Source organism: Anthonomus grandis, chromosome 1, assembly GCF_022605725.1.
Source record: "Anthonomus grandis grandis chromosome 1, icAntGran1.3, whole genome shotgun sequence".
NCBI classification, from domain to species: Eukaryota; Metazoa; Arthropoda; class Insecta; order Coleoptera; family Curculionidae; genus Anthonomus; species Anthonomus grandis.
The window spans coordinates 54665700-54677853 of NC_065546.1; the positions used below are offsets into that span (position 1 = coordinate 54665700).

Genomic DNA, 12154 nt, shown 5'->3' on the forward strand with positions numbered 1-12154 from the left:
AGAAAGTTAATTTTTTGTCACTAATTGTTGAACCAAAACTGTCATTAATTGAAAAGTTGACTTGAATTGATACTTAAAAAAAACCCGTATTATGTAAAACATTCCTAAGGTTAATAATCGTAATACCATATAATTTTTTTTTATACAAAAAAAAAAGTTACAAATCAATTGCTCTCTGAATTTATGTTAAGTTCATGTACCACATGAATTTACTTTAAGACATGTTCTTTTTTTAAACAACCATTTGTTTGAATACGACAAGCAGCCTAGATCAATCTATAGAAACTATTAATGATGAGAAATTTGTTAGAGCAGAGTTTTTGCACCAAAACGAGTGAACATTGAAACACTCATATAACATACGTATCGTCGGTCCAATGGCAAAACCGCTAATGTGCAAATTTACAGATTTTCGCCTATCTGCACTAACCATATCAACAAACTCTAATGTTTCTAATGGCAAAAGCACGAATGTGACTGTGACGTCATACTCCCACCAAAGTTAAATAACCATTCCGCGAGAGTGGAGCGCTTAGTTTTGTTCCAACGCTTAAACAACGAATGTGCCATATTCGTGTTTTTGCCATTGAAAATATTTCCACATAATAAGTTTATATTTACGAATGTGCCAGTTTCGTGCTTTTACCATTGAAGATATTTAAGAACATATCAATTTACATTCGCGAATGTACCAATTTCGTGCTATTAATAATTTGTAAGAATAAGAGACTTAACTATATTATTAAAGTGCTATATTTAGTTACATAAAAATGAGTTCTCGAGCAAAAAAAATTATGCAGCTTGGCCGTGAATTACATGGTAAGTTATACTTTTATATTTCGGATTATATTTTTAATATCATTTTTAATTTGTTGATATAGCTATGTAATTAATTGATTATTTAGCCATTGAATAGATCTTCTTTAAAGAAATGTTATTTTGTCACGTTTTATTATGTTTTGTTGTATTAAGTGTTCACAGATCCAACGTATGCAATTTAAATTGAATATAAAAAAAATATTCTAAAAAGAATTTACTTTATTGTAAATAAACTTTGGTATGCCTATATCTTAAGAATAAGTTTATATTATTTTTTTTTATTTTTGATATGGCAAAATATACAAAGATTAGGATTATATAATTAAGTTTAAAAGAGGAATTAATGTTCAGTGGTGTATAGCTTATGTATCGGGTGATGCTTCTCCGAGCGGAACATAGAAAACCCTTTTTTTGTTATACATTTTGTGTTTTTTTTGTTGTACAATTTTTAAGTAGGTGAATATTGGCTCCGCGGTACACTTTACAGATTTTTTTTTTTTGTAAAGGGTACAGAAGCAATATTCAGCCAAATAAAAATTTACATGGAATATATTTTCGTTAGCAGGTTCAGCTAATGACTTCAAGGGCTCACACCTGGAACAGGAGCATGAATCTAATTCAGAGTTCAAATCAATTCATTTACCTTCTAGCGAAGAAGTATTACAAGAGTTACATTCAAATACTTTGCCACAGCCCTCTACCAGTAACGCTAGTGAATTGGATGATAAGTTTTCTTCTAATGCTCTAGGTACTTTTTAATTATTCAGCCTTACATAAAATATTAAACAAAATGTTTCCTAGGTTTGGTCTCTGCAAACACTTCAACAAGCGCGCCCATAATAGAACCAAATATTTGTATTAATCAACTTGATATTGAGTTAAGACCGCAAGTGGCAATCCTTGAGCCTTTCCCATCTGCGGCAGGAGATGAAGACTTCGACGACATTCAGAATTCCATCTCATCATCTGATGAGTATGAGCCCTCTTCAGAATCAGACGACTCATCTTCTGAATCTGACCCAGTAGTAGAAAAGTATTATGATGAAAATGAACCACCAATCGTTAATGAGTCCAAAAAAAATACAGTTTTTAAAAAAAGAAAACGAAATTCATTCATAGATGGCGCTCCTTGAATAAACAAACGGTGCGTGCCTCTGTCCTCAAATTTTTAATAAGTTTTCCTAGTAAAAGATTTGTAAGAATATATTTTATTGCGAATTCTATCTAGTAACACTAGTTCAGCTACCATGGTATTAAGTCGTGGAGACCTGGAATCCATTAGAAAGGTGTTTGCCGAGGAATCTCAGAGCGGCGAATTTTATCAGAAATTGGTCGATGGCATTTTTGGTAAGATAGAGGAAAAATTTAAGGAAAAATTAAACAAAATGGAACAGGAACTTTCATCGACAAAAAAAGAAGTTAACGATCTACGCATAGCTAATAAAACTTTATTACGCATGGTAGATTCCCAGGAGCAGCACTCAAGGCGTCGTAATGTCCGCATCCTTGGATTTCAAAGTCCCCCCGACGAAACGGAATTAAACTTAAAGCAAAAGGTTTTAAATTTTCTGCGAAGCAAAATACAAAACAGTGACCTTCGTGAATCAGATATTAATACGTGTTTTCGCATGAAACAAAATATGCCGGGCCACAATGATAAGCCACCAATCGTGATGGTAGAATTTTTCGATGTAAACAAAAAATCTGTATTGTTAAAGAACCGAAAACATCTCAAAAATACGGGTGTCGTGTTACAGGAGGATCTTACCAAAATAAGACAGATGTTACTTAAAAGTGCCGTGAATAAATTCTCAAAACAAAATGTGTGGTGTATACATGGGTATATCTATATTAAACATCGGGGCATTGTGCACAGAGTTCAGGACGAAGATGGCTTAAATTCCATTTAAACAAGGTACTCTTTAGTAAATCGTTATATCAATTACCATAGATTTATAGTAAGAATTTCTAGGGTGGTGGAATTCTTTTTATATTATATATTTTTTTCCCTTTGCTCTTGTTATTTTACCACTAATTTGCAATATGTATTATTGCCTAGGTTTAAACTTATTATTTATATATATATATATATACTTTTCTTATATGTGCAAATATGTTTATATGTTATACGTCTATTTATTTATAGGGTCAGAGGCACCTATGATAAACTTCTTTTTGTTTATTTTTTCTTAGATTTCATACTTGTGCCCATTTAACCTAATTTAGAAGTTTTTCCTTTTTTTATTTTAATTTGATTTGTTTTTCTTTTATTTTGTTATAATTTGTTGGTCTGCTGTGTATTTTTGGTAAACTGATATGGAAGCTAATACGGTTAAAAATGTTAATTTTGGGCATCTAAATGTCCGATCACTGTTTACAGGTTTTGATCATTTTGTAAATTTAATTACGTTAACCAATACTGACATTATGTGTATTTCTGAAAGCTGGCTGAGCGATTCTGAGGCTGATAATTTTCTGATCCCGAACTACAAATTATTTGTAAAGAATAGACGTGGTAGGGGTGGAGGCGTGGCTGTCTATGTACGACAGATTTTTGAAAGCTCTTTGGTTTTTGCTGACATTGACTTTTCTGATGATTTAGAGTGTTTATTTATTAAAGTAAATATAGGCAAAACAATTTTTCTTGTTGGAACAGTCTATAGACCACCAAGGTCAGATTTAGGGCGTTGTGTTGAATGTTTTGATGATATATTATCACATGCATGTCTACAGTATGAGAATATTATCATCCTGGGTGATGTTAATGTTAATCATTTTACAAATAATATTTTACTTGATTGTCTTACAGCTTATGATTTTACTCAGTTAATAAATGAGCCTACTCGTATTGCTGCTATGGCACAAACACTCATTGATGTTATCTATTTTAATAAACCCTCAAATGTTACAAGTACAGCAGTACTTAACGCTGATCTAATTAGTGACCATCAAGCTATATTCTGCAATGTCGAGATTGCGGCACGGAGTAGGGAGATAAAAACGAAACTCTATCGTAATTTTAAACATTTTAATAAAAATGATTTTTATAAGGACCTGAATAAAATTGTGTGGGATAATGTGTACTATATCAATAATCTAGACGAAAAAATTCAGTATCTTACTAGTAATATTTGCTCATTATTTGATAGACATGCACCCTTTACGACGTCAAAAATTTCTAAGCCTTATACCCCGTGGATAACTGCAAATGTGCAGCTTTTTATAAAAGAAAAAAATAAGGCATTGTCAAGTTTTAAAAAATCTAAAAATTTGACTGATTGGGCATATTATAGACAGATGCGTAATCTTGTGGTGGGAATGATTAGACGAGAAAAAAGAAATTATCTGCAATTTCATCAGAACATCAGAGATAGTAAACAGTTATGGAGAGCTATTAATAATCTAAGTCTAAAAAATGTCTCTAATCGTTCTATTCCTTTAAATCTCCGAGATCCAAACAAAATTAATGACTATTTTGCTTCAGTTTATAGCCCGTTAGGTAGTTGCCCCGAAGAAGTTGCTAATTTTCAGAACAAACAGTTCAAACATGATCTAAATTTTTCATTTCGATTAGCCAAAGTTGAGGAAATTTCTAAAATAGTCTTAAGCCTAAAATCAAATGCACACGGTTGTGATTCAATATCAGCGCTAATGCTGCAACACTGTATTCCAAAGCTATCTCCACATATTACGCATATTATAAACTGTTGCCTAGAAACTGGGTATTTTCCGGGTATGTGGAAAATTTCTCTCTTAACACCTTTGGCTAAAATTAATAATCCAACTAATTTCAGCGACCTTAGACCTATTTCAATTATCCCGGTCATCGCTAAAGTTTTGGAAAAGTTTATACAGCAGCAAATTTATGACTTTCTCACCTCCAATAATATTATTCCGCATAAGCAATCTGGGTTTAGAAAACAACATAGCACGACATCTGTCTTACTAAACGTTACCCAAGAGATAATTTCTGCAATGGATAAAGGAGACTCCACAGCACTTATAATGCTTGATTTTTCCAAGGCATTTGACACCTTGGATCATCATTTGCTTTTGGCAAAGTTGGCTTATTATGGCTTTGATAATGTTTCCCAAATGTTTTTTAAATCCTACTTATCCAACAGAAGGCAAATGGTGGTCTTGGAAGATCAGACTTTTTCAAATATCAAATATATAACATCTGGAGTACCTCAGGGATCTGTTTTGGGACCTCTCTTATTTCTAATGTATGTTTCGGATTTGTTTAAAGTTGTAAAACACTGCCAGATCCAGGGGTTCGCGGATGATATGCAAATCTATCATTCTTTTAAAGCTGAATCTGTATTGGAGGCAACAAATAAAATAAACGACGATCTTTCTAGAATTTCCTTCTTTTCCTCTCAAAATAATTTAAAACTCAATCCTTCAAAGTGTTGTGTTATGTGCTTTACTTCTAAGAACAAAAGAAGAATAGCATTGGACGGTTTAAAGCTTTTTGTGGGAGGTAATCAGCTAAGTATGGTTAAATGTGCAAAAAATCTTGGATTGCTTCTGGATGATGAATTGCGCTTTAAGTTACACGTTTCTAATGTTATTAAAAAGTCATACTATTCTTTAAAGCCATTGTATACAAACAGAAATATAATTAATTTTAAGGTAAGGAAAAAACTGTGTGAGTCTCTAGTATTACCTATTATGAATTACTGCAATATTGTTTATTATCCATGTTTAGACAAAATCACTGCGTACCGATTGCAAAAGCTGCAAAATCAATGCTGCAGATTTATTTATGGACTGAGAAAGTTTGATAGAGTCTCTGCAAGGCTATGTGAACTTAGTTGGCTGCGCGTGGAAAATCTATTCTCTTTGCAATTGGCGGTTTTTGTGCATAGACTGCTAGCGTCGTCTACTCCTCCCTACCTCCGCAAAAAACTTACTTTTCGGAAAAATTTACATGATGCAAATCTGAGATTTATAAATAAGTTGTCAATTCCCAGATATCGAACAGCCTTCTTTCGTCGTAGTTTTCTGTATAATGCTGTGGCAATTTACAATGACCTTGTTCCGAATCCTATAAAAGAAATGTCAGTAGCGGGTTTCAAGAAAAAACTAAAGCTGCATTTTTTAACAAAACAGAATAGCTAAATTGTCAGTAGGTATTTCTTATTTTATAATTTTTTGATTTTTATGGACCAATGGGTGTATATCTGTTTATTTTTATATTAATATTAGTGTTACTATTACAAATGTTAATTTTTTTCTTTCAGTTGTGCTATCTAAAATAATTTTGCTTACTTTTTTAAATAGGTTAAGTAGATTAGCCTTTGGCTAGACTTCGCCTATGTACACTATTGAAAAGTACTAATAAAGCCATTATTTATTTATTTATTTATTTATTTAAATGAGTCACAATGGAAACGGAATATTTCAAAATCCAAAAGAATTAAAGGCGAATCATACATTGGCTTTCGCGGGGTTGAAAAACCACCACGACCTTTGCTACCAGTTCCATGTTTGGCAAAACCTAAGCACAACTGCAAAAATTTAATTACAGAACAGGACCGCCTTAATGATTTTCGTAATTTAAGCACTTCTGACGATTAAAGGCAGTTTTAAGCGCTACATATCCTCCTGAGAACTTGCGTCCATCTAGGTGGACATTCCAATATTACGTAGTAATTCCGAAAAAAACTCTAATTTTCCAGTGCATCTACGCATTTCTACTTCGACTATAACCCATCGCGCCATCTAAACGTAAAAAGTGCAATCAGCTGGCCAACATAGCGCTAGTCAGCTGTTAAAATGTCGGCGTTCGGACGTGCAACAATTCACGGTAAGTTTTTCGCTTAATTTTTCTATTTTTTTCTAAATATTTTTTTGTAAAAACTAGTATAATCTTTTTCTAAATGATTTTTGTTTATAATTCGATTAATATTTTAAGTCTTTAGTAGTGGAAATTTATTTAAATAAATGGAAAAAACGGCCATGTCTATTTAAATGATCGTCGGGAATTCGTCCCCTAATTTTACATTTAACCTCAATCCATTAAAGTGGACACTAGGACTTGCTTTAAATTGTTAACTTCAAACTAGCCAAATAAATAATTTTAAGAGACATTTTAAATTTATGACATTATTTTTAGCTATTTTTGGAAATGATACTTATTTGCGACGCGGTAAAGATGACGATAGGCTACTTCAATTATTGAATGCTGACGATTCTTAGTATGAAGCAGTGGCGGCTCGTGGGTCAATCTTCAGGGGGGTCATTTTGGTTTGAAAACTTATAGTTTACTCTAATAAAAAAAAACAAATCAAACTATTGATTTTTTAAAGTATTTGAAAGATCCACGGTTGTCATAGGGAGTGTGCACAAAATATTTAATAATTTCACTGCTTCAGAAAATGTTTCAGACAAATTCATGTTAATAAAAAGCTGAAGTATGGCTACTGCAGCGGCACTATTGCGAAAAGCCTCACGACAATATATGACTTCAAGTTCGGATTTTATTTATTTTGATTTTATACTGTGCGATAATGAGCCTTCACCATATTTAAAATATTTTGCGGAAAGTTAGTAGTGTATGCTTCAAATTTCTCTGTGTAGAATAACTGTGAAATCATGAGATGATCATTGAAACCGAACCTGTGATTTATTTTAGATATAATAATATCACAAATTTCCAGTGCAGTTCGTCGCTATGGATCCTCTGTAGTTGTAGTACTTTTTCTTTTTTTTTGCTGTTGATGTGCTTGGTTCTTCTGATTCCATTATTTGGATACTGTTATTAAAAGACAGTATATAATTTTTGACAGATATGACATCAATATCTTGCATTTGCAATTGTTTAAACAATATATCAACATGGGGCATTATTTTATGGAAAAAATTTAACCAAAAAAAAAAGCTCATCTTCCATTTTTAAACCAGTTGCTTGATTTATATTGTTACCATCTTGCTCCTCATCAATAATTTCCTCTAAGCAACATTTTAAATCATCTTTATAAGTGTAAACAATTTCAACACATTTTGTATTGAAAGCCCATCGAGTGAGTGCAGCTTTAGGTAGCCTTACTTTAGCCACTCTATCCAGAATCATCGTACGTTTTGGAGATCGGCCGAAAAATGACGAAAATGCGTGTAAATTTGCAAAAAATATTTTTATCGGTTTATATTGACTCGCCGCTTTTTGCAGGATAAGATTAAGTTGATGGGCATAGCAGTGAATAAAGTGTGCATTTGGGTATATTTCTTTAATTTTTGTTTGTACTCCTTCCAGTTTACCGCTCATGACTAATGCACCATCGTAACTTTGGGCAATCAATTTTTCAGGTGCTTCATTAATTTTTAATAATTGAAGTTCTTCCAATATTACATTAGTTAAATGTTGTGCGTGGTACCTGGAGGGTTAACAAATTTCCAAAATCTTTCATGTACAATACCTGTTAATACATATCGTAATATGACAATCATCTGCGTTTTATTGGAGCTGTCTGTGGTCTCATCTACTTGAATTGCCATAAAATTTGTCTGGCCAATCTCCTTAATTATATGAGTATGTACAATGGCTGTTCTACACTGTTCAACATTGATTCTAAAATATCGTTCTAAATTGTTTTTGATGTTCCTTTAAATACTGTACTTTTTTCAATATGTTCTTTAAACATTAAATCCAGTTCAGAAACAAAATCGATAAGGCCCAGAAAAATTCCAGGATTATTGGAGCTGTTACTTTCGTCATGACCGCGCAATGCAATTTCGAAAACTCCGCAAAATTTTACACAGACGATTAGTTTGTTTAAAATACATTAACTAACTAAAACAAAACATTCATCCAGTCGGGCCGTCGACTACGTTAGCGATATAGGACTGAAAGGTGACTCTCACTCCCGCTCACGAAATGCGAATCTGCCCTCTTTGTTCTATTTTACATGCATTTCTCCATAAGCCATAAGAACTGTATAGGGACAATTTAAAATACGGCCCGGCCCACCCACGGACTTGTGTGATGAGCGCGAGGCGCGACGTTAGTAATATATTTATTTGTTTTGCCAATGCAGACTGCTTAGAGAATTTTATAATTCACAGTGAAGTTTTAGATAAAAGATATTTTTAATAAAATTGGTATTTTTATGAGATTATTTTAGGGGGGTCATTGACCAATTGACCCTAAGAAGGAGCCGCCATTGGTATGAAGGAGACTCAGATGACGATGAAGATGGGATAATAAATGCAGAAACAATTGGTGAAACAATAATTGAAGAAGAAGATTTGGAAGAAACCTTAGAAACTATGGATATTATAGAAGATCAAATAGATGATTATGATGGTGACTCAGACCCAGAAGTTGATATTCCACTTAGCATTTTAAAGGAAAAAATGTCAGCAAAAGCTAAAAGAATGACTTGGAGAAAAACTGACAGTTATTTTTTTAGTACCAGGTCTGATGTTTTTTTGTGTGTCACTGCTGATCATAATTGTTTTTATGAATATCATGTGACTGGGCAATAAAATTACATCGAAAGTTTTGGTAGTTTAAGAAATATTATTTTTGTTAAAACACAAAATAAATAATTATGCATTTTTTTTTGTTTCTTTATGACCCAACGTCTTTTTAAAAAAAAAAAACATGTATTTTTATAGTAAGTGTATCCCAAGTATATAAACTATTATGTTTATCCTTGTTTATTAAAAGTCAGCTGGCCGGGGGTCTCCGGAGGATATAGAGCAGAAACCGAAAAAACGCACCACGCGAAACTTGGAAAACTCGCGAAAAGCCTTTACTTGTATATACTCTTTCACAGTCGATGGAAAAAAATTTATCGTATGTAGAGAATTTTTTATGGCGACGTTAAATGTTACTGATGTTCTAATGAGAAGCTCTCTTCAAAAGCAAACCAGTAGAGGAGTTTTGGAAAAAGACAGGCGGGGAAAGCATCATACGCCTTCACATAAATTATCTGCTGAGGTTGATGCGTTCATAAGAGAACATATTTTGTCCTTTCCGTCCGTAGCATCACACTACTGCCGCAAGGGCAACGACCGAAGATACTTGGATGCCTCTCTAAACATTTCTGTAATGTATAGAATGTACAAAGATGTCTGTAGAGCTAAAAATGTAAAGACTGTTACCCTAGAATTGTTGTTCCTAAAAAAGATCAATGCAAGACATGTCTTGCACAAAAAAATATATCTGAAGAGGACAAAAATGAAAAAGAAGCAACATTTAAAAGGCATTTGGAAAAAAAAGAAGCAGCTTGAAAGGTTCGAGATGACGATAAAGCTACAGCAAAAGAAAATCCCCACATTTTAGCATTTAATTTTGATGTTCAGGCCGTTGTACTCCAAAAGGCTCTGCTGGACAAATACCCTACTTAAGAAAATTGGCGGTGTACAACCTAACTATCTACAACTTGGCCAATCAGGATGTAAGATGTTACGTTTGGGACGAAACACAACGTAAGAGGGGAGCTAATGAGAGAGCATCATGTATTAAGGATTTTATCATGTCCCATAATGGGATATCAGCTGTTCGAATGATGTCTGACAGCTGTGGAGGGCAACAAAAGAACAGTATTTTTGCAGCTATGTGTCTCCAACTTCGCGCTAACCACCCAACTTTATTAACAGTGGATCATCAATTCTTCGAAACTGGCCACACAAGAATGGAGTGCGACTCTATTCACTCTAAAATCGAGAGGAAGGCGAAACACGTTCCAGTCTATACACCTGACGGTTGGGCGCAAGTTATTCGTGACTCGCGCATATCTCCACAGCCATTTGTTGTCAAGAATTGTATGTTTGATGACTTTTTAGATTTCAAAACATTTTCTGTAGACTCTTATTGCTTTAGTAAGATTCCCTGGAGAAATGTATGCTCTCTTCACTATGAGAAAGGTGAGCCCTCAAAAATATCTTTCAGGACCAACTTTGCTGAAGAGTATAAACATGTAGGTTGTTCTAAGCCGATAAGAAATCGAGGACGTCCGATTTCTTATCGGAAGCAAAGTTTATTGCACAGAGCCTACCAAGATAGTCTACCCAAAAGTGTGGCCAAATATAAAGACTTAGAAAAAATGTGTAAGGATTATACAATACCCAAAATACATCACGGTTTTTATAACTCTTTAAAAACAAGTAAGGATGTTCGCAATAATTTACCAGCACCGGATCAAGGAGAAAGTGAAGTTACGGATTCGGAATAAAACATAAAAGCGAGCTGAGGCTTTGAATTTTTAGTAATATTATTATTTTTGTTTTTAAGTTACGTTGTTTTATAAAGAAACTACATTTGGTTTCATATTTAAGATATTTTGTCAGTACGTAGTAATTTAAATTCGTTAAATAAAGAATATTTTGCATACTTCATTGTTTTTAATACGCACGAATACACATTTTTTTAAATAATTTTCCAACGACAAAACAACGAATGTGCTGTAAACATCTAAAAAAACAAAAATGTCAAAATTTAATGTAAACATAATTTAAACCTCTATTAGAAAAATTTAATTGTCTAATATCAAACAAGAAAAGCAAAATATGAATTTTTGACGGCTTTGCAAAACTTCAAAAGCATTTTCTGCAAAATTACGATTTTACATACTCGCGTTTTTGCCGTTTTATCGACGATATATTAATTTAAATTAAATTAAAAAATGTATTGTTAATCTAAATGTCTTTCTAAATTTATTGTAAATCTATGGTAAATATTATAACCCCTGGGTTTTAGCATAAGACAAGTTGCGTTCATAACTTTTAAAGGTATCTATAATATAGCAAGGTATATATCCTTCGGTATATTTTTACAGCAACAAAGTATAAATTATTTCATATTTTGAAAGACATTACGGATAACCAAGAAGTTAAAATCAAACAAGAGAAAATATATTTATAAACCCAGTAGAGCAACGACAAGATGTGTTGCAGGCAGTACCGCAAATATTTAAAGTTATATTTAATTTTTCTAGGATCCAAAGAAAAAGGAGAAAATAATTTACATAGTTGGGAAAACAATAAAACCTTACCGCATACAAAGGTGTAGTCAAAGTCAAAATAATTATGCTTTATTTGTTTAACCAAAAGAAATTGTGCTAGCGTCTATGTAAATTAATAATAATTTTCCCTTTCTGCTAACGACATTTTAAAGTTCTGTATGAAATCTGTTACTGATGTGACAGTTTAAGAGCCAAAAAATCATTGTACCAGCGCTCTTCCTTAGGAGGCGGTTAAAAAAACCATATATTCAAACGTGTGACTTATAACGTGTATGTTATTAAGAAGTAGGTTAGTTTACTGTAGTAGCGGCCCTTTGTGACACCCTGTAGAATAAAATAACAAGTTTGTTTCTTTTTCTTTG

At 32.9% G+C, this 12154-nt stretch overlaps 1 protein-coding gene across 2 annotated transcripts in view; it reads right to left on the reverse strand.

Annotated features, from left to right (window-relative positions):
- Positions 1 to 12154, reverse strand: part of LOC126741967 (zinc finger-containing ubiquitin peptidase 1-like) — a 65120-nt gene that overhangs the window by 21724 nt on the left and 31242 nt on the right. The gene's annotated exons all lie outside the window — the stretch shown is intronic.